Raw genomic sequence first — 24,325 nt, forward strand, 5'->3', positions numbered from 1 at the left:
GCCATGCTGGTTCAGTATGCCTTCAATTTTGAATAAATTCCCAACAGTGTCACCAGCAAAGCACCCCCACACCATCACACCTCCTCCTCCATGCTTCATGGTGGGAACCAGGCATGTAGAGTCCATCCGTTCACCTTTTCTGCGTCGCACAAAGACAAGGTGGTTGGAGCCAAAGATCTCAAATTTGGACTCATCAGACCAAAGCACAGATTTCCTCTGGTCTAATGTCCATTCCTTGTGTTCTTTAGCCCAAACTTGTCTCTTCTGCTTGTTGCCTGTCCTTAGCAGTGGTTTCCTAGCAGCTATTTTACCATGAAGGCCTGCTGCACAAAGTCTCCTCTTTACAGTTGTTGAAGAGATGTGTCTGCTGCTAGAACTCTGTGTGGCATTGACCTGGTCTCTAATCTGAGCTGCTGTTAACCTGCGATTTCTGAGGCTAGTGACTCGGATAAACTTATCCTCAGAAGCAGAGGTGACTCTTGGTCTTCCTTTCCTGGGGCGGTCCTCATGTGAGCCAGTTTCTTTGTAGCGCTTGATGGTTTTTGCAACTGCATTTGGGGACACTTTCAAAGTTTTCCCAATTTTTCGAACTGACTGACCTTCATTTCTTAAAGTAATGATGGCCACTCATTTTTCTATACTTAGCTGCTTTTTTCTTGCCATAATACAAATTCTAACAGTCTATTCAGTAGGACTATCAGCTGTGTATCCACCTGACTTCTGCACAACACAACTGATGGTCCCAACCCCATTTATAAGGCAAGAAATCCCACTTATTAAACCTGACCGAGCACACCTGTGAAGTGAAAACCATTTCCTGTGACTACCTCTTGAAGCTCATCAAGAGAATGCCAAGAGTGTGCAAAGCAGTCATCAAAGCAAAAGGTGACTACTCTGAAGAACCTAGAATATAAGACATATTTTCAGTTGTTTCACACTTTTTTGCTAAGTATATAATTCCACATGTGTTAATTCATAGTTTTGATGCCTTCAGTGTGAATGTACAATTTTCATAGTCCTGAAAATACAGAAAAACCTTTAAATGAGAAGGTGTGTCCAAACTTTTCGTCTGTACTGTATGTTTCCCCCACCATGCTTCATGGTTAGGACGATATTCTTAGGATTGTACTCATCCTCCTTCTTCCTCCAAACACGGCGAGTTGAGTTAATGCCAAAGAGCTCAATTTTTGTCTCGTCTGACCACAGCACCTTCTCCCAATAACTCACAGAATCATCCAGGTGTTCACTGGCAAACTTCAGTCGGGCCTGCACATGTGCCTTCTTGAGCAGAGGGACCTTGCGGGCACTGCAGGGTTTTAAACCTTTAAAAGGGTTGTCCAGTACTTTTAAAAATATGTCAATGTATTTTAATGATGAATAGAAGCTTCTTTCTAATTACCTCCTGGTGCTGTTTCTGCCTGTGAGCGGCGCTATCGGTGGCCGCTCACAGGCAGCACGTGACCCCCCGCTGACATCACGTCAAGTGAGGCGTGACTCAGCGCTGGGGTCCCCGCGGTTGCTGCTGGGTTGTGTGCGGGGTTATTCCCCGTGTCACACCCAGCATCCACCGTTAATTTTCCCAATGAATGGGGACAGGGAGAGCGCGCGGTGGATGCCGGGTGTGATGGGCGGGGTAACCCCGCCCACAACCCAGCAGCCACCAGTGGAATGTGGAAGAGGGACCCTTGGCTGCAGCCTGGACTTGTCGTGACGTCAGCGGATGTCAGAGCCGGCTGCAGCCGGGGGTCACGTGCTGCCTGTGAGCGGCCACTGATAGCGCCGGTCACAGGCAGAAACAGCACCAGGAGGTAATTAGAAAGAAGCTTCTATTTATCATTAAAACACATTGGCATATTTTTAAAAGTACTGGACAACCCATTTATAGCGTAATGTGTTATCAATGGTTTTCTTGGTGACTGTGGTCCTAGCTGCCTTGAGATCATTAACAAGTTCCCCCCGTGTAGTTTTAAGCTGATCTCTCACCTTCCTCATAATCAAGGTTACCCCATGAGATGAGATTTTGCATGGTGCCCCAGATCAATGTTGATTCACAGTCATTTTGTATTTCTTCTATTTTCTTACTATTGCACCAACAGTTGTCTCCTTCTCACCCAGCGTCTTACTTATGGTTTTGTAGCCCATTCCAGCTTTGTGCAGGTTTATGATCTTGTCCCTGACATCCTTAGAAAGCTCTTTGGTCTTGCCCATGTTGTAGAAGTTAGAGTCTGACTGATTAATTGAGTCTGTGGATAGTCTTTTATATAGGTGACTATGTAAGACAGCTGTCTTAATGCAGGTAACAGGTTGATTAGGAGCATCTAACTGGTCTGTAGGAGCCAGAACTCATGGTTTGTAGGGGATCAAACACTTATTTTTCACTGCAAAATGCAAATAAATATATCTAATTTATATAATGTGATTTTCTTGATTTTTTGGATATTCTATCTCTTAATGTTAAAATTAACCTACCGTTAAAATTATAGACTGTTCATGTCTTTGTCAGTGGGCAAACTTACAAAAACAGCAAGGGATCAAATGCTTATTTCCCCCACTGTACATGTGTAGCAGGGCCGGCGTCAGCACCCGGCGTACCTGGGCAAGTGCCGGGGCCCTGGAAAATCAGAGGGGCCCACCGCCCACTCACTGTCGGGGCCCACCGCCCACTCACTGTCGGGGCCCTGGCCGCTTCCTCGGCACCTGTTCAGTGACACAGGCACTGCTTGATTGCCAGCACTTCAGACATGGCCGCGCACAGTGTGCTGTGTCTGCTAGTAATGACACGGCAGGATCGATAGCACTGCACCTTTAATTGTGCTTGTGTGTCGCCCCTGCCGCGTCATTACTAGCAGACACAGCCGCACAGCGCGCGGCCATGTCTGGGGGGAGTGCCGGCAATCAAACACCGTCGGAGGTCCTGCACAGATGGGGGGGAGCGGCCTGGACCCGACCGCAAGTGGGCCCCTCTGATGTTCCAGAGCCATGAAGTCTGTGACACGCCGGGGGCCCTGCACTGCCCCATACCCGAGGAGCTGCTGGACAGGACACTGGACCGGGGACAGGTGAGTGAGGCTTCCCCATCCCCATATTAAAAATATTTGTAATGGGTCTGTGTGAGTGCATGTATGTGAATGTTAGTGTGTATGACTGTGTATATATATTTGTCTGTTTTATATGTTTTTAAGAATTTGTGTAAAAATGTGTGTATGTCTGTATGTGTACATATCTGTGTACCACGTGTGCGTGCGCGTGTCTGCGTACCGTGTGTGCGTGCATGTGTCTGCGTACCGTGTGTGCGTGCATGTGTCTGCGTACCGTGTGTGCGTGCATGTGTCTGCGTACCGTGTGTGTGCGTGCATGTGTCTGCGTACCGTGTGTGCGTGCATGTGTCTGCGTACCGTGTGTGCGCGCGCGTGTCAGCGCACCGTGTGTGCGTGCGCGTGTCTGCGTACCGTGTGTGCGTGCGCATGTCTGCGTACTGTGTGTGCGTGCGCATGTCTGCATACCGTGTGTGCATGTCTGCGTACCGTGTGTGCGTGCGCATGTCTGCATATGTGAAGGATGAGGTGGCAGGCTGGGCCCTGTGTACTATATATATATTTCTCCGCCGTATCTATGCATCATGAATCGTGTATGTGTTAAAGGGGCCCACAGAGACTCTTTCGCCCGGGGCCCAGAAAAACCTGGAGCCGGCCCTGATGTGTAGTGAAGAATAATGCCATAGAAAACTGTGTAAAATCCCTAGACTGTTCCCCTATGTAAAAGCCCATGTTAAAATCGCATTGCATACGGATGTCACACGGATGCTTGGTGAGAAAATCGCAAAGCAATCGCATGACACTCGTTCGCTTTATTGGTCCAGAATACGGAATGATATTTTTCACACACATGGGTATGAGCCCTAAGCCATGATATGGGAGTTATACTAACATGATCATAAAGTACAGTCTACTATTAATTCATCCATATATGAGCTTTAATATTCACAGCTAATTGCGATGTATAAAATAATGACCCTATTAGAACTAGAATGGCCATAAATTATAGTACTAATTTGGAATAGATAGACTCACCATGTGACACATGGGATACCCATTTGTTTTGTACCCTACTATTGAAATTAATGGAAATTAAATAGCCTGAGCTACACTTAAAGGGACCATGGTCAGATTTTCCAATTGATTGTACAATAATTTCTCACACCAAGCATATCTTCGGGATCTACTGGGTAACGGCTGTGATTGTACAACCTATAGCTTTGACCTTTTGTACATATTATAGATGTATGAAAAATCCTTTTTTAAAAAAAAATCACATTATTTTACTCTAATATTAATAAAGGTTACATTTTATTTATTCACACTTCTCATCTTTCCCCTTCCCAATATTCTACTGTCTTTTTTGGTGGTATACACCTATGCGAATAAATATGTCCGAAGAGATATGACAATCCTATCCCTGTATGTCATAAAAAAGCCAAAGTGACTCAAAGTCACTTGAAATGTGATGTGTGTAACATCCCTGGTGGCATGCTGGCATGGCTTACCATCTCCCACCATGCAAGACTGCTAACTTACCTACCAGTCCAGGCTGTGCACTATACTTCTCTACTTGCTGTGTGCATGTCTCTTGTCTGCTGGCTTAGGGCGGCGGCGCTGGTACTTCCTGATTCTTAAAGTTACAGTGTGCGCAGTCCTAATGCGTCCCCAGCCTATTGCTGTGAGTCACTGGATACTTAAACCTCCTCCACCCAGTGGGAGGTGCCTGAGCAACACTTTATTTCAGTGTGTTCTGTGCAACTGTGAGTTGCCAGGTCAGGTCCTGAATCTTGTCTGTTTCCGCCACCCTGGGGGCTGAGTACCCAAGCCCGTTTCCTGTATCTGTGACTTCTAGTCTATTTCTGCCACCCTGGGGGCTGAATGCCCAGGCTCGTCCCTGTATCTCGTTCCTGTGTCAGTTCCTGTATGAACTGTGTCCTAGCCCGTTACCTGTTTGTCTATATGTCCGATCCATCCCTTTTCCTGCAGTGTCTGAACCAGTACCTAACTCCTACTCTCTGTCTCTGTACTTCTGTTTGTGAGTTTTGTGTCCACTCGCTACTTCATAGCAAGTACCTAGCTATCTTCCGGTGTTTCCCAGTCTGTTCCATGTGAACAGAGCCCTGTCCTGTCTGCTCCGCATCTGCGGCTCTGCTCTGCTTGTTCTCCGCACCTGTGGCTCTGCTCTGCTCCGCTTGTCCTCCGCACCTGCGGCTCTGCTCTGCTCCGCTTGTCCGCCGCACTTGCGGCTCTGTTCTGCTCTGCTCCGCTTGTCCTCCGCACCTGCGGCTCTGCTCTGCTCCACCTGTCCTCCGCACCTGCGGCTCTGTTCCTGTATCCTAGTCTGTACTGGTCCCTATCCAGCCTGTTTTCCTACCTGCCTGTCTGCATACCAGCTGTGCCTGCCAGTACCCGCCTGTCTGCATACCAGCCAAACCTGCCCGTTCCTGCATTCCCCGGTGTGGGTCAACAGCTGTGACCGGGGTCTGACCTGGAGTAGCACTTGGGCCACCTCCCACGTCCCTCCTCGACGCGGAGTCGATTAAGCTGCCGTGTGTTCGTGGTCGGATCTGGCGAGGCCCCTAGTCATGCCCCTCCAGGCACTCCTCAGTTCGTGGCCCAGTGGGTCCACTACCCACGCTCACACCAAACAGTCCGGGCTTGAGCGTACCAATGTGGTCCCTATAAAAACGGTTAAATGGTTTTGTAAATTTTGCTGGAAAAACGAGAAATCGCTGGTTAACTTTTAACCCTTCTAACTTCCTGACAAAAAAAAATTACCGTATTTTTCGGACTATAAGAAGCACTGGACCATAAGACGCTCCCCAAATTTTGGGGTGGAAAATAGAAAAAAATATTTTTTATAAGATGGGGGTCCATCTTATAGTCTGAATAGGTCCGGTATCTTACCTGGGGGACAGTGGAGTGAGGGTCACAGGAGGCAACAGGAGGCAGGGTTCCTCAGGAAGTCGGCGGCTGTAGCAGAAGAGGTCAGATGCTGTGGAGCCTGTGCTGGGCCGGGGCCTGTGCCTGGCTGAGGCCCTTAGCCTGGCCGGTTCCTGTGCGGGGGCCTCTGGCTGGGCCAAAGCCGAGGCCAGGGCCTCTGGCTGGGGCCAAAGCCAAGGCCAGGGCCTCTGGCTGGGGCCAAAGCCAAGGCCAGGGCCTCTGGCTGGGGCTGGGGCCTGTACCAGGCTGCGGTCGGTGCTGGGTTGTGAGTGGTGAAGCAGTGCGGCCTGCGCAGGTTTCCAGTGTGCGCAGCCATCTTCCTAGAGTTGTGATCTACAGGAAAATGGCCACCGGAGCTACCGGTCCACGCATGTTCCAGCTCCGGCGGCCATTTTCCTGTAGTTCACAGCTCTAGGAAGATGGCCGCGCACAGCAGAAACCTGAGCAGGCCGCACACCGCTCACAGCCCGACACCGGCCTCAGCCCAGGCACAGGTGCCGGCCCCAGCCGCTCACCTCTGCTGCTGCTGACGCTGCCACCGCTGCCACCACTGCCGCGTTCCTGGAGGGCCCTGAGATCCCACTTTACCACCACTGCAGGTAACATTCGGACCATAAGACGCACCCCCGTTTTCCTCCCAAATATTGGGAAAAAAAAGTGCGTCTTATGGTCCGAAAAATACGGTATGTTTCAAAAATTGTGCTGATGTTAAGTAGACATGTGGGAAATGTTATTTATTAATTATTTGTGTGACATAACTCTGGTTTAAGGGAATACAAATTAAAAGTTTGAAAATTGCTACATTTTTGCCAAATTTCCAATTTTTTTCACAAATAAGCACAAATCATATTGATCAAATTTTACCACTATCATGAAGTACAATATGTCACAAAAAAAATCTCAGAATCACTGGGATATTTGAAGCGTTCCAGAGTTATTACCTCATAAAGTGACACTGGTCAGAATTGTCAAATTTGGCCTAGTCAGGAAGGTGAAAACAGGTTTTGGGGGGTGAATGTTAATAACTAGGAAACATGAACAGTATTTGTAGTGTGTAAAAGGACACCATGTTACATAACTTCGCCTTATAATCCCATGTGCCCCCTTAGTTTGATACATGGGGGCTAAACAGTCAATGGCAGCGGATGGGTAGAAGCCACCGGGGACCCGCCTGTCAAATTAGTCTACAGCATCGTCTCGATCCTCAACGGCTAATAAAAGTGTGTTTTTCTCTTAAACACAGCAGCATTTCAGAGTCAAACAATCCTGGCTGAGATCATACAGCCAGTGCCTGATACATGCTGTCAATAGATTAGGCAACATGTATCAGCTGTCGGGTTCACTTTAAAAGGGGTTGTCTGGTCTTCTGATTATAGTCTGCAGTTATTCTATGTGGCTACAAACTTCTGAATCCTAACAGTGCGCACTCCGGAATACCCAGTGTTGTCGATGAGAGCGTTCAGTCACATGACCACAAGTATGCGCTTTGCATACATGCGGTCACGAGCTAACTAGACATGCTCGGTCTTGTTCAATACAAGTGAATTATTGAGTGAGGCTGAGTACGTCTAGCCGGAATGTGACCGGAAGTATGCACATCGCATCTTGACCGCCCACTCTCACCAGCAACTCCAGAGAATCCGGACAGTGTGCGGTAGGGTGCGCATTTTGTAAGGATTCAGACTACAGAATAAAGTGACTACAGATTTTCTTCAAAGGACCGGGCAACTCCTTTACGGATTGCTTCTTCCAATAACAGGCACTAGAGTTGAAGTCCTATTTCTTAAGAAACAACTTGAATATATCCACCATCAGGATATTTCTGTGTCTGCTCTGCTACATTTCGATAAGAGTAAATAGCAGTAAATCCATCAATTTGCATTGTGATGGAGAGCTCTGCACTTATGTGCAAACATCGCCACCTGCTGTTCCGACTTCCTAACTGCAACCTATGGATTAGCAAGATACACACTACGCACGCGCTTTTATTTTAGTACAACGTGGTAGCGACAGAAGTCTGCCGCTACAAGTGTGAGGAGATATTATCCTCAAGTTGCTGCACTGGACGGTGAGTACTAACTCTACATATGTCTACTTGTGCCGTCCTTCATTGACTGAATGCTGTATTGTGCCGGACTCTTCTTATACACAGATAGCATGTTATGAATGTGCAGACTGTAAATGTATTATGTATGAATGTTACATTAAATGTATGGCTTACGATATGTAAGAACTTGGAATGAAGATTTATTGCCAACAGTATGGAGTTGTCTTCACTTCCACGTTAATAATTTAGTTTATAAAGCTTTGAACTTTATTATTATTACTATTTTATTTATTTTAGTATGTAATATTATTATCATTGATACTTTGTCTGGTAAACCATATGGACTGCTAGTGATGAGAGTAAATGTCATCTGTACCAATTTGCAGTGTGACCAGAATAGCTTTGGTGTCTATGGATACTATTGTAGGGGGAGCATACATACAATACATGACAAAGGCTTAGAAAATGCTGTTTGTTTAGCCCCTGGACATGCTATATTTTGTTGGATTTTTAATTTTTTTTTTTTATAGTTGGGTAAAAGACTACTAGAATAGGTGTTAATAAGTTTGTATAAAGGCATCATATTCTGCACTGCTTTACATTCTAAACACAGAAAAAGACAAGGAGACAACAGGATAGAGAACGGGCACTGCCGCTAAGGATTCATGCATAAGAGTGATTTTTCTCGGACGAATGCTATCTGGGGTTTTCACAGATAGCACTCATACCTATGATATTCTATGGAGCTGTGCACATGTCAGATTTTTACCTCGGACCGAGGGGTTGGATCAAAATCAACAATGCTAGTCTATTGGTCTGTGAAATTTTTTTTTCATAGTCTGACCGAAAGGGGAAGGTGGAGAAATGTTTTTTCTATCCACGTACTAGAAAAACTGATACTCCTCTCATCAAAGTCTGATCAGAATAATTGGTCTGTTTTTCTCGGATTTGGAGACATCGGTTGTTTAAACCTACCTTAAGAGCATGTAATAAAAAGGTTAATGATATTGATTTTTCTTTTGCACCCCTTCTCCATATTTGCTGTGTTTATGTACCATCTAGTTATGATACCCTTTAATGGTTAACAAAAATAAATTAAGTGATGTTACAAAGCAAGCTTTTAAGACTTCTTAGGTCTTTTCTTCAGGCATGGTATAACAAAGTATCTGAAGAAACACACATACAGTCATGGCCAAAAGTATTGAGAATGAGACAAATAGTAATTTTTCCAAAGTTTACTGCCTCATTTTTTGTAATGGCAATTTGCATATACTCCTGAATGTCAAAGAGTGATCAGCTTAACAGCAATTACTGTACTTGCAAAGTCAATATTTGCCCAGAAAATTAACTTTAACCCCCAAAACACATTTCAACATCATTGCAGTCCTGCCTTAAAAGGAGCAGCTAACATCGTTTTAGTGATTGATCCATTAACACAGGTGTGGGTGTTGATGAGGACAGGGCTGGCGATCAATCAGTCATGATTAAGTAAGAATGACATCACTGGACACTTTAAAAGGAGGCTGGTTCTTGGTATCATTGTTTCTCTTCAGTTAACCATGGTTATCTCTAAAGAAACACGTGCAACCATCATTGCACTGCACAAAAATGGCCTAACAGGGAAGAGTATCGCAGCTACAAAGATTGCACCTCAGTCAACAATCTATCGCATCATCAAGAACTTCAAGGAGAGAGCTTCCATTGTTGTCAAAAAGGCTCCAGGGCGCCCAAGAAAGACCAGCAAGCGCCAGGACCGTATCTTAAAACTGTTTCAGCTGCGGGATCGGACTACCAGCAGTGCCAAGCTTGCTCAGGAATGGCAGCAGACTGGTGTGAGTGCTTCTGCACGCACTGTGAGGCGGAGACTCTTTGAGCAAGGGCTGGTTTCAAGGAGGACAGCAAAGAAGCCACTTCTCTCCAGAAACAACATCAGGGACCGACTGATATTCTGCAAAAGGTACAGGGAGTGGACTGCTGAGGACTGGGGCAAAGTCATTTTCTCTGATGAATCCCCTTTTCGATTGTTTGGGACATCTGGAAAACAGCTTATTCGGAGAAGAAGAGGTGAGCGCTACCACCAGTCTTGTCTCATGCCAACTGTAAAGCATCCTGAAACCATTCATGTGTGGGGTTGCTTCTCAGCCAAGGGAATCGGCTCACTCACAGTCTTGCCTAAAAACACAGCCATGAATAAAGAATGGTACCAGAATGTCCTCCAAGAGCAACTTCTCCCAACCGTCCAAGAGCAGTTTGGCGCCCAACAATGCCTTTTCCAGCATGATGGAGCACCTTGCCATAAAGCAAAGGTGATAACTAAATGGCTCATGGAACAAAACATAGAGATTTTGGGTCCATGGCCTGGAAACTCCCCAGATCTTAATCCCATTGAGAACTTGTGGTCAATCATCAAGAGACGGGTGGACAAACAAAAACCAACAAATTCTGGCAAAATGCAAGCATTGATTATGCAAGAATGGACTGCTATCAGTCAGCATTTGGTCCAAAAGTTGATTGAGAGCATGCCAGGGAGAATTACAGAGGTCTTGAAGAAGAAGGGGCAACACTGCAAATATTGACTTGCTGCATTAACTCATTCCAACTGTCAATATAACCTATTGGTACTCATAATATGATTGCAATTATATTTCTGTATGTGATATAAACATCAGACAAACACAAATAAAAACCAGAGGCCAGCAGATCATGTGAAAATATAATTTTGGTGTCATTCTCAAAACTTTTGGCCATGACTGTATACACAAAAAGAGCAGAGAAATGGCATAATAAATGGAAATTTTAAAAAAACAAAAAGGCTGAGCTCAGAGAATGAATTCGTCATTGGCTTAGAGAAGTGTTGCTAAAGTTTTATTGTCCCAATATCCATGTAAGCTCAGAGACCTGATGCCTTCCCTCACTGTCTCTGGAGCAGATTCCTCAGATTTTCTAAAAAAATATTTAGATTTGAGAATCCCCAGTGGTTGATACCACTGAAGATACTCAGATTTTCTAGTAAGTCATAAATCCTTGTGACAGATTTAATCCTGTGTGGAGTGTATCATAGACTAACATAATTTTTTTGTTTTTGTGATTTGAAGTTGCCTTTTATTATAACAACTTTCAAATTGTTTATGTTGTGTGCTGACCAGAGAAATGTTTGGCCACAGGTTGATGGGTTTTTTTTGTCTGTAATCGTGTGGCGATGAGATCTCATCCTTGCTCTCAGTTTCTGTCCTGTTTCTCCAACATAGGGAACCCCTGTAGGACAAATAGTGTGCAAAATTAAGTACCCCATATTGGAAGAGGAACATGTGAATGTCTCAGGAATCTTATAGTCCTGCTGTGCATTGCGGATCTCTATCCTGTCTGTTGTAATTCAATGAGTGCAGGTTTTGCAACTCGTCACATTGCAAGGATAGGTTCCTCTAGATGTATCAAAGGGCATTAAGCTTCTAATCACAATATTTCTTAAATTTGGAGGTTGCCTGTAGCACAGCAAGGGAAGGACGTGGAATATTATTTTTAGCCAGTCATCTTTGTGTAGGATATGGTGAAGTTTTCTGAGAACTTCAAGCTGGGCTGTAGGTCACCACCAGAGGTACACAATTATTTTCCTCTTTTCTCCATATTTAAGTAGTTGATTTCTAGGGATGCTTGTGGTTCTATATATCTGACCATCAATGGAGGTGGGGTGGTAGCCTTCATTTAAAAATGTCTTTTTAAGTTGAGTTAAATGTTTGTCCCTGTCTGTTGGGTTGGAGCAGATATGATTATATCTGAGGGCCTGGCTGTAGACAATGGACTTTTTAATGTCTTTTGAGTGGAAACTGTCCCATCTGAGGTACGTGGCTGGTCAACTGGTTTCTGATACATGGATCTCTGGATTGAACCATTTTGAATTTTTAAGGTGGTTTCCAGAAAATTGATTTCTGTATTTGAGTGGTCTAATGTCAAGTTTATGGTGGGATGAAAGGTATTGAATCTTTCATGGAATTTTAAAAGTTCTTGTTCAGACTCAATCCATATTATTAAGATGTCATGAATGTAATGGAAACAGGCCAAGGGTTTGATGGAGCAGGATGATAAAAAGTCATTCTCCACATTAACCATGAAAATCGGGTGAATTTTAATATCGAGTCAGAAGGAATCCCATTAGCTTCCAGAAACATTTGGCTGGCGGTTAGTTCATCTTCATGTGGGATGTTAGAATATAGAGATTCTATGTATTACCCTATATTCTATCTCTCTTAGATTTCAAGTTACCTTTCAATACCAGCAATTTGTCTAATGGGAGGGGGGGGGTCTGTATGTAGGCGAGACAGGACAAAAACTTGAAACAAGGATGAATTCTCATTGCTGAAACATAAAATAAAAAAAGAATAGATCTACCTGTGGCCAAACATTTTTGTAGACCCGATCACAGCATTATGGACATGAAATTGATGGTATTGGAGGGTAACTTTAAATCTCAGAGAGACAGAAGAGTCTGGGGGTACAAACTTATGAGAGCAAGAATTAATGTATTACATAGATTTATGTCTTTCAACATTAATTAATGTGCTCCGCAGACCATTTGGTGGAATCACAACCGAGGATCAGAACACAAGTGGACAATAAAACTTTCACACTCCTTATCTATGAACTGCTGCAATATGTACTATCAGAACTGTGTTCTCCCCTTCCCATAATGATAGTTCTGCTTCACGTTACTTGTCTCATTAATGCACTATTCCTGTGTCCTGTTGTGTATAAATATGTGACTCTTCAGACTTTGTGCTATACTATACCTAATCAACACACCATCATTTCAGTTAGCCATTAAAAGGTAAAAACACTAAGGACTCTAAAATGTAATATTTTTCCAATAAAATTGACACATTCCTGAAGTCTTCACTGGTTAAGTATGCCAAACATCCCTTTGCAAGAGAATTTTCAAACTTCCACCTCAAGATTTACAGTAAGTATTTGGCCCTTGAAGAACAGTATAGTGGCTCATTGATTAGCACAGTAGCTGTTCTGGGTTCAAATTCCTCCAAAGACAACACCTAAAGGAGTTTGTATGTTCTCCCTGTGTTTGCGTCAGTTTCCTTTAGGTACTTTATTTTCCTCTCACACTCACAAAGACATTCTGATAAGAAATTTAGATTGTGAGCCCTGAAGGGGACATCGATGATTATGTCTGTAAAGCGTTTTGGAATATGATGGCGCAATATAAGCAATGAATAATAAATAATAACAGGTCCAGGAATCTAAGACTGCAGGAAATAAAAAAATGGCAAGGTTTCCTGGGGAAATCATGCTAGCAATGCAAAAGTCTAATCAGCTCTTGAGTTTCTCTCTATCTCTCTATAGACAAAGTTGGGAAGAATATTCTCATGATTAGGGGAGACCTTAACTCCTCACCGACATATCTCCTTTCCCCACCATGACGGATGATGTAATCAGCCTTCATTTCCCTCTAACAGTCGCGGGTGAAACGGAGCTCCGCCCACCCCTGTTCACCTGTTAAATCCCGTTTTCAATCTCTGACAGCGACATTTAACATACGCCAGGGGGATGCGTCATTCCACCCTCCCATCTGCATTCCCATGACGTGATCACGGGGCACCAGTGGGTTGTCATGATAGCCGGAGATCTGCTGAAGACCCCGGTGCCTCTCATTATGATCCTTCTATGAAAGCCAGTGTTCAGTGGGCGTTCATAGGACATCGTGATTTTAGCTATATATAACAGTGCTGATGCACTGCTGTGTATAGTACAAGCTATAAGACGATCGCAGCTTCAAGGGGACTATGAATACAATAAAAACAATGTTTTAAAAAATATGAAAAGAAACAAAACACAAAAGTTCAAATCACCCCCCATTAAAAATGAAACAGACAAAAAATAAGTAAACTTTTTTGTTTCGCTGCGTTCGTAAAAGTCCAATCAATCAAAATATAAACTTAATCCAATTGATAAATGGCGTAATGAGAAAAAAATCTATAATAATTTTATAATAATTTTTATTTATATAGCGCCAACATATTCCACAGCACTTTACAATTAAGCGGGGACATGTACAGACAATAAATTCAATACAAGGTGAGACAGTTTAAACAGTTACATCAGGAGTGAGGTCCCTGCTCGCAAGCTTACAATCTACAAGGAAAAGGGGGGACACAATAGGTGAAAAGTGCTTGTTATTTCAGGTCTGGCAATTATAATAAGTCGGGATTATCATATAAAGTTGTATGATCCGGTCATCAGCCTGCATGTTCAAGTGCAATACTCAATTACCGAGTGCAGTTATCGTGTGCATGGAGGGTGTAGAGACAGATGAACAGTAGGGAGCAGATTCTGAAAAGTATTTAGGAGGGAACAGGGGAAAGTTAGTTTACTGGGTATTTGAGGTGGTAGGCTTGTTTAAAGAGATGGGTTTTTAAAGTGCGCTTGAAGACATCGGGGCTAGGCATCAATCGGATCGTCTGGGGTAGAGCATTCCAGAGAACTGATGCAGCACGAGAGAAGTCTTGGAGACGGAGGTGCGAGGTTCGGATTATGGGGGATGTTAGTCTTAGGTCATTTGTGGAACGGAGGGCACGTGTAGGACGATAGACTGAGATGAGAGGGGAGATATAAGGTGGTGCAGAACTGTGGAGAGCTTTGTGGGTGAGAGCAATGAGTTTATATTGGACCCTATAGCGAATGGGTAACCAGTGTAATGACTGGCACAAGCTTGAGGCATCGGTGAAGCGGCTGGACAGAAATACGACCCTGGCTGCCGCATTCAGGATGGATTGGAGAGGGGAAATTTTGGTAAGAGGGAGACCGATCAGAAGAGAGTTGCAGTAGTCCAGACGAGAGTGAATAAGAGCGACAGTAAGCGTTTTAGCAGTTTCAAAAGTGAGAAAAGATCGGATTCTGGAGATGTTTTTAAAATGCAGGTGACAAGAGTGAGTGAGTGATCGGATATAGGGAGTAAAGGAAAGGTTAGTGTTGAATATGACCCCAAGGCAGCGGGCGTGCTGCTTGGGAGTTATGGTTGAACCCTCCAAGGTAATTTCGATGTGAGGTAGAGTTAGGTTAGTAAAGGGGGGGAAACACAAGAAGTTCAGTTTTGGAGATATTCAGAGGACATGATTTTGGAGACAGCAGACAAACAATCCTTGGTATTTTGTATTAGGGTAGGGGTGATGTCAGGGGAAGAAGTGTATAATTGGGTGTCGTCAGCATAGAGATGATACTGGAACCCAAATCTGCTGATTGTTTGTCCAATAGGGCCAGTGTATAGAGAGAAGAGGAGGGGGCCTAGGACTGAGCCCTGTGGAACCCCGATAGTAAGAAGATGAAGAGGGGAAGAGGAGCCGGCAAAAGATACTGTGAAGGAGCGGTCAGAGAGGTAGGAGGAGTACCAGGAGAGAACGGTTTCCTTGAGGCCTATAGAGCGGAGCATAGTGAGGAGGAGCTGGTGATCCACAGTGTCAAATGCTGCAGAGAGATCCAGGAGAATCAGCAGGGAGCAGTGACCTTTGGATTTGGCTGTTAGTAGATCATTAGAGACTTTAGTGAGGGCAGTTTCAGTGGAGTGTAAGGAGCGGAAACCAGATTGTAGAGGGTCGAGGAGAGAGTTATCTGAGAGATAGCAGATTAGATGGGAGTGGACCAAGCGTTCCAGGAGTTTAGAGATGAAAGGAAGATTAGAGACAGGTCTGTAGTTAGCAGTGCAGTTCTGGTCCAGGGATGGCTTTTTAAGTAAAGGGGTTATGATGGCATGTTTAAATGAGGAGGGAAAGATGCCTGAAGAAAGAGAGAGGTTAAATATTTTAGTCAGGTGAGTGGTGACCACCGGTGAGAGGGACTGCAGGAGATGTGAAGGAATGGGGTCACTGTTGCAGGTTGTAGGCCGAGAAGAAGCGAGGAGCTGGGTAACTTCTTCTTCTGTAACAGGCTAAAAGATGGCAAGTGAGCTTGAAGTGCGGCAGGGAAGGGGATCCAGGCACTGAGGAGATTGGGCTGAGATGTCCTGATGGATGTGGTTGATTTTTTCAAAGAAATAAGTGGCCAGATCCTCCCCGCTGAGGTTGGTGGCGGGGGCCTGTGCTTTAGGTTTCAGGAGGGAGTTTAAGGTTTCGAAAAGTCGTTTTGGATTGTTGGACATTGAAGTGATGAGGGTGGTGAAGTAGGATTGTTTGGCCAGATGAAGGGCAGAGTTATAGGTTTTGAGCATGAATTTATAGTGGATGAAGTCCTCTGCTAAAAGAGATTTTCTCCACTGACACTCAGCGTACCTTGAGCAACGTTGAAGAAAACGTGTTTGCATCGTGTGCCAGCGCTGCAGTTGTCTGTGTCGGGTCTTTCTGCGTGTAGAAGGAGCTTCTTCATCTAAGGCACTCTTCAGTGTATTATTGTAGTGTGACAATGCTAAGTCTGGACAGGAGAAGGAGGAGATGGGGGCTAAAGATGTGTGGAGATTGTCCATAAGCTGCTGGGTATTAATGGTACGTGTATTCCTAGAAGTGTGGTAAGTGGGGTGTCCCGGGTGAGGAGACAATTCTTGACAGAGAAGGAAAGAAGGTTGTGGTCCGAGAGCGGGAGAGGGGAGTTGGTAAAGTCATCCAGCGAGCAGAGACTGGAAAAAAACAGGTCCAGAGTATTCCCGTCTTCATGGGTAGGAGAATTAGTAAACTGTGAGAGACGGAATGAAGAGGTTAGAGAAAGTAGATGAGAGGCAGATTGGGAGAGGGGATCATCGATGGGGATGTTAAAGTCACCCATGATGAGGGTGGGGATGTCATAGGATAGAAAGTGAGGAAGCCAGGTGGCAAAGTGATCCAAGAACTGGTGGGAGGAGTCTGGAGGGCGATACACAACTGCCACTCGCAGGGAGAAGGGTTTAAAGAGTCTGATGGTGTGGACTTCAAAGGAAGGAAACATAAGTGAGGGAACCGGGGGGATAACCTGGAAAGCACATTGTGAGGAAAGGAGCAGACCAACACCTCCACCCTGTCTGTTGCCAGGTCTGGCGGTATGTGAAAATTTCAGCCCACCAAACGAGAGAGCAGCAGCAGCGGTAGTGTCTGGCTGCTGAATCCAGGTTTCTGTGATAGCCAGAAGGTTAAGGGAATTAGAGAGAAAAAAATCGTGGATGTAAGTTAGTTTGTTACACACAGACCGTGCGTTCCAGAGAGCACAATGGAAATCGATAGGAGAGGGCATGCACTGAACGTTAATAAGATTAGCAGGGTTTCTATATGAGCTGGAGGAGAGTAATGTATGCTAGTGGAGGGGGGCCCAGGGTTGGGGGAGATGTCGCCTGCGGCTAGTAAAAGGAGAAAGAAGAGAAAGAGCAGGTGGTGCAATGATTTGTATGAACGTTTTGAGTGCTATATGGAGGTAGAGGATGGTTTGCAGTGGGTGAGGAATGTCACTAGAGCCTCTGAGTTATACATGGGAGAGGGGAGAAGGGAGGGGTTGATATAGAGAGAGTGCACAGAATGTGTTAAAGGGCGGGTGAGTTGTGAGAAAGCAGAAGTGAAAACAAATAAAAAGCAGATTGATAAGACTAATGCATAATGTAGTATGAGTGACCGAGAAGCATGTTTGTATGAATATCTTATGCACCTTACCTGTCTCCTGCCCTGTCCAACTGCCATTGTATAACTGCACTTTTAACTATTACACTTAAAATCTATTGCTCGCGTGACCCCGCACGCGTACTATCCCGAGCCAGAGCTGAATATATATGAAATTAAATGTCTACTAGAATCCAGCACCAGTTGGTCATACTGAGTAGTTAGTCAATTAGAACAAGGCCAGAGCAGGCAATGCTATGCATGGTAAACACCCAATGTTAAACAAAGAGGCCATAAAACAGTGAAATAGAAAGCTTTGAACACTAAAATAGAAACAGGAAAAAAAAAACGCCAATACTACTTTATTTTGACTGCCGCAACATTGCAGTAAAATGCAATAATCGATACAATCAAAACATTGCATCTACCCCAAAGTGGTATCACTAAAAGCGTGATACCATCATACAGCCCCATATCCTGAAAAATTAAAATGTTACGGGTCGTGGAAAATGGCTACACAAGAAACTTTTGTGTCTTTTTCTATGAATTTATGATTTTTTTCACAATTAAAAATAAAAAAAACATGAATGTTTGATATCTGCATACCTGTACTGATCAGGAGAATCATATTGCCTGATCAGTTTTACCGTATAGTGGTAAATAAAAAAAAGCAAAAAACAATTATGAAATTGCACTTTTTTTGCAATTTCAACACACTTGGAATATTTTTTCCTGCTTTCCACTGCATCACATAATAAAATGAATATGTCATTCAAAAGTACAACTTATAGTGCAAAAAACAATCCCTTCTATGGCTATATTGATGCAAAAATAAAAAAGTTATGGCTCTTGGAAAAAAAGGGGAGGAAAAATAAAAACGAAAAAGCTGAAAATGGCTATGATGTGAAGTGGTTAAAAACAATAAAGGGTAAAATTAGAATGAAGGGCAGTGATGCAGTTTAACTAGAAGCTAGTAGATATAAACAAGGAGCTGTCTATATTTTGACAACATAACTAGGCTGCAAGCGTTCGACTTTTGAGACATCGTTTCTGTGGATGTCTGTATTGAACCAGTACTCACACCGAGAACTTCATCAGATAGCTTGACTCGACTGCAGAGGCTTATATACAGATTCCAGAAGAAGTTTATCCTCAAGCTGAATTCTTGTATTATGCACAATAGTAACAGCAGTAACTGCAGCAACTGCAGTAGGTGAAAAGACAATTCTGAACCAGAGATATACAGGGTTGGACCTAGCAAGATGGCTGATAAATACTAACTGGGGAAGATGGAAGGGGTTACTTACATCAGAGATGGACTTCAGGGAGAGAAACAGGACAAACTTCTAAAGGCAAACCTGACTGCATAGCAGTGTAGCAGCAACAATACAATGATAACACAATACTGTATGATTCCCAAGTCTTGTTTTAGCCTTTAGTGTCGCTGTGGCCTAAAACTAGAGAATAATACACTGCTCCTGTAATCACGCTAGAGCAGTGTACACAATTCCGCCTTTTTGTCCCCCCTTTTATTTCTTATATTGTAGTTCTCATTTCACATTTTGTTCCATTTTCTTTCAGTCTATTTTTTCTTCTTATTTTGCTTTCCTCCTATAAATGATTGGAAATTATAAAAGGAATAGGTAAAAAATCTAAAAATATCTATAAAAAAATCTCATATCCTTTTCTTAAAACGATCAGAATTTATTAATAGGGATCAAAATAATACAAAATTGTATTTTTAATGTGTGTACATATTAAAACTGCGGTATTAGTTTATCCCGATGTCATAGGCAAAACTGATAAATTGTTTATTTTTATTTTTTTAATTTCAATTATAATTTTTGTCCAGAATTTAACTCTTTAAAGGTTTAGGATTTAAAGAGTTATCTGTGGAATACAGCACAGTGTGATCCCAAAAGTCTGAGTCACCATCAGGTGACTCAGAAGAGGAGCAGAATGGTCCTGTATACAAGAGAAGACTACTGTAGGGAAGTATATTAACACACTGACACTACACTAACATTTACACAGAGTAACAGAGTAATTCTAGAGCTGTAATATAAAATACAGTATTTTGTAGATACGGCTCACCCCATCCAATATATTGATGTTGTTCAGCCTGGTCCCTGGGCAATCCACTATGCACGGAAAAGGCTTGTGAGGTATCAAGCAGCTTTGTTCAAAGTTGTGAAAAGAGGCTTTACAAAGCAAAGTGAAATAAAAGCAAAAATACTTTATTGTGACTTCATTAAAATAGTAGCATGGGCATTAAAAATATATCTGACACGTTTCGAATCTAGCTGACTCTTAATCGTAGATATACAGTAGTTCAAAAAAAGAGCAAACTACTAGTAAAATATATTTTGGAGTCCTGGGGTCTTGATTTACATGCGGCTCGTCTCCTTTTATGGTGTGTTTTCTAATGAACATGTACAGTTTATCTTATAATCAATTACTGATTTGTTTATTGGATATATATCTGCTATATTTCACTTTAAATATTAATAAGTTACTGAGAACATAACAACAGTATTTTTTTATTAACTCCTTCCATATATATGTTGTTTTGATGTGTTTGTCAGGAACTTTCTTATTCCTGTGTGTATTACTCCCCACAATTTTACTATGTTTTTTTAACTCTATGTATTAATAAAATTTACACTTTTTATGATATATACCGTATTTATCGGACCATAAGATGCACTTTTTTCCTCCCAAATTTGGATGGAAAATGGGGGGCGTGCGTCTTATGGTCCGAACGTTACTTTACCGGTGGTGGTGAAGCGGGATTGCAGGGTCCTCCGGCGGCGACAGAGGTAAGATGCTTTCGGCGGTGAGGCAGAGCGGCTGGAGACAGGGCCTGTACCTGTGCTGGCTGAGGCTGGTGTCGGGCGGTGAAGCAGAGGGGCCGGGGCCTGGACCTGTGCCGGCCTGTGAGCAGCGTCGGGTGGTGCGGCAGAGCAGCATGTGCGGCTTTTGGTGGCTGCGGCCATCTTCCTGAGGCCGTGATCTACAGGAAAATGGCTGCCCGAGCCAGCGCAGACTGGGAGCTCCGGCGGCCATTTTTCTGTAGATCACAGCTTTAAGAATATGACCGCGGCCACCGGGAACTGCACACGTTGCTCTGCAGCACCGCCCAATGCCGCTCACAGCCCGGCACAGGTCCAGGCCCCGGCCCCTGCCCTAGCAGGCCCCTCTGCTTCACCGCCAGACACCAGCCACGGCGAGCACAGGTCCCAGGCCCCAGACCTCAGACAGGCCCCAGACCTAAGATAGGCCCCAGACCTCAGACAGATACCAGAAAGACCACAGACTCCTGACCCCAGACAGGCCACAGACAGGCCACAGCCAGGCTCAGGTCTGGGCCCGACATCAATCAGGCCACAGGTCCCAGCCAGAGACCGGCCCTAGCCAGACACCGGCCTGTTTCTTAGGCATTCCTCAAATATATTAAAGCTGACAAACAGTTGCAAATCATGCACATGGATTGACTCAAATATAACACCCAAGCACGTTGGAGATACTCAGCGAGCACCCGAGCATGCTCACTAAAAGGGTTAACAGAACATACTTGCTTATCACTAATCGTGATATATATATATTTGTTATTGTGTATTTGCATTAGTAATCTAGCTGACTATTAATCGTATATATATATAGTTAAAAAAGGACAAAACTACTTAAATACAAAAACACAAAGCCCGCTAATTAGATGACATCATACACTGACAACACCTGAATAATATAGTATTAACCCTAGAATGGGATGTTGAGGACATGCGTATTTACCATAAACAACCATGTAACAAAAAAAACCTTAGAATTTAATGAAGTCTTATACAAGCTGACAGAAGCTAACATCTGTGAGTTCCACATCCATAGGAATATATAGCACATTATAATTATTATTTCCAGCTATTGCAAAGAAATTGTATTGTGTCAGTACAAACTGACATCCACCATCTTTTATAAATACTTTGTATTGTTATAAGCCTGTTATGCACTAAGATTGTTTCTTATAGCTGTTGCAGAGAAAATATATGGTGTCGGCATAAACTGAAATCAACCATCCTATGTTAATACTTTATAGCAGTGTGAAGCTGTTACACATTATATTAGCAAGAGATAGAAAAGACAGCGCACATAGGGCTTTATCCGTATAAAAGTAAATACCAGGTCCCACAATCAGTCTGACTCACCTTCTGAGGCTGTGTGAGTCACAACCAACTGTGAAGCACCTGTCAGATGGCCGCTGCAGGAGACCCCGCTGATCAGTAAACAATGAGAGGAGATAAGAAGCCGGGCTGATCCTCCAAGCTGGTCCAGAGACACACAAGGATTAATGATAAACCAAAACTTTCTTTATTCCTTGGCCTACGCATTTCGTGGCTACACTGCCACTTCCTCAGGGCCCTGAGGAAGTGGCAGTGTAGCCACGAAACGCGTAGGCCAAGGAATAAAGAAAGTTTTGGTTTATCATTAATCCTTGTGTGTCTCTGGACTAGCGCGGAGGATCAGCCCGGCTTCTTATCTCCTCTCATTGTACACATTATATTAATTAACTAGCAATTGTAGAAAAAAATTATATAAATTGTATCATGCCAGCATAAACTAACATAATATTCTCTGGCAAACATTACACATCAATACAGAAACATTAACCCCTTCACCCCCCAAGCCTGTTTTCAGCTTCATGACCAGGCCAAATTTTACAATTCTGACCAGTGTCACTTTATGTGGTAATAACTCTAGAATGTTTCAATGGATCCCACTGATTCTGAGATTGTTTTCTCATGACAAATAGTACTTTGTAATACTGGTAACATTTGTTTAATATGATTTGCGTTTATTTGTGAAAAAATTGGAAATTTGATGAAAATTTTGAAAATTTTGCAATTTTCAAACTTTTAATTTTTATGCCCTTAAAAAAGAGAGTTGTGTCACACAAAATAGTTAATAAATAACATTTCTCACATGTCCACTTTACATCAGCACAATTTTTTAAACATAATTTTTTTTGTTAGGAAGTTAGAAGGTTTAAAAGTTGACAAGCAATTTATTAGTTTTCCAACCAAATTTACAAAACTATTTTTTTAGGGACCACATCACATTTGCAGTTACTTTGAGGTACTTACATGACAGAAAATACCCAAAATTGACACCATTATAAAAACTGCACCCCTTAAGGTGCTCAAAACCACATTCAAGAAGTTTATTAACCCTTCAGGTGCTTCACAGGAATTTTTGCAATGTGGAAGGAAAACATGAACATTTAACTTTTTTTCACGAAAAGTTTACTTTAGACCCACTTTTTTATTTTTACAAGAGTTACAGGAGAAAATAGATCCCAAAATTTGTTGTGCAATTTCTCCTGAGCTCGGCAATACCCCATATGTGGGGGGAAAACTACTGTTTGGGAGCATGGCAGGGCTCAGAATTGAAGGAGCACCGTTTGACTTTTTGAATGCAGAATTGGCTGGAATCGAAAGTGGACGCCATGTCATGTTTGGAGAGCCCATGAGGAGTCTAAACAGTGGAAACTCTCTACAAGTGACCACATTTTGGAAACTAGACCCTTCATGGAGCTAATCTAGATGTGTGTTGAGCACCTTGAACCCCCAGGTGTGCCACAGAAATAAATAACGTTGAGCCATGAAAACAAAAAATCTAATTTTTTCCACAAAAATAATCTTTCAGCCCCAAATTTTTTATTTTCACAAGGGTAACAGGAGAGAATAGACCCCAAAAGTTGTTGTGCAAGTTCTCCTGAGTATGCCAATACCCCACAGCGCGTGGGAAAACTATTGTTTGGGTGCACAGTAGGAAGGAAAGGAGCACTGTTTGACTTTTTGAATGCAAAATTAACTGAAATCATTAGCGGACGCCATGTTGCGTTTGGAGAGTCATTGATGTGCCTAAACAGTAGAAACCCCCCCGCAAGTGACCCCATTTTGGAAACTAGACCCCTCAAGGAATGTATCTAGATGTGTGGTGAGCACGTTGAACCCCCAGGTGCTTCACAGATGTTTATAAAGTTGAGCTGTGAAAATAATTTTTCCCACAAAAATGTTATTTTAGCCCCAATATTTTTTATTCTCAAAAGGGTAACAGGAGAAAATGGAACCCAAAATTTGTTGTGCAATTTCTCCTAAGTACTCAGATATCCCATATGTGGGTTAAAAACTATTGTGTGGGCTCACGACAGGGCTCAGAAAGGAAAGAGTGATGTTTTGGAAGGCAAACTTTGATGGAATGGTCTGTGGGTGTCATGTCGCATTTGGAGAGGCCCTAATTGCATGATGAGCACCTTGAACCACCAGGTGCTTCACAGAATTTTACAACATTGATCTGTGAAAATAAAAAAATATAGATTTTTCCCCAAAAAATGTTTTTAGCCCCAATTTTTTTAATTTTCACAAGGATAGCTGGAGAAAATGGACCCCAAAATTTATTGTGCAATTTCTCCTGAGTACACTGATACCCCATATGTGGTCAAAAACTACTTTTGAGGCACAGCGCTAAGCTCAGAAGGGAAGAATCGCCATATTGGAGTTCAAATTTTGCTGGAATGGTTTGAGGGTGCCATGTCACAATAGCAGAGTTCCTGAGGTGCCAAAACAGCAGAAACCCCTCGTATGTGACATCATTTTACAAACTACACTCCCCAATGAAGTCATCTAGGGGTGCAATGATCATATTGACACCACATGTGCCTCACAGAATTTTATACCATTGTGTGGTGG

At 43.2% G+C, this 24,325-nt stretch overlaps 1 protein-coding gene across 1 annotated transcript in view; it reads left to right on the forward strand.

Moving 5' to 3' along the window:
* Nucleotides 1-7,942: 7,942 nt before the first annotated feature.
* Nucleotides 7,943-24,325, forward strand: part of MRAP2 (melanocortin 2 receptor accessory protein 2) — a 260,128-nt gene continuing 243,745 nt past the window's right edge. The window contains exon 1 of the mRNA XM_073673153.1: nt 7,943-8,049. The gene's annotated coding sequence lies outside the window, so the exon portion shown is untranslated. The remainder of the gene's footprint in view (nt 8,050-24,325) is intronic.

Source organism: Phyllobates terribilis, unplaced genomic scaffold (assembly GCF_046119375.1).
Source record: "Phyllobates terribilis strain yellow unplaced genomic scaffold, ASM4611937v1 Scaffold_3__8_contigs__length_932513732, whole genome shotgun sequence".
Classification (NCBI taxonomy): Eukaryota; Metazoa; Chordata; class Amphibia; order Anura; family Dendrobatidae; genus Phyllobates; species Phyllobates terribilis.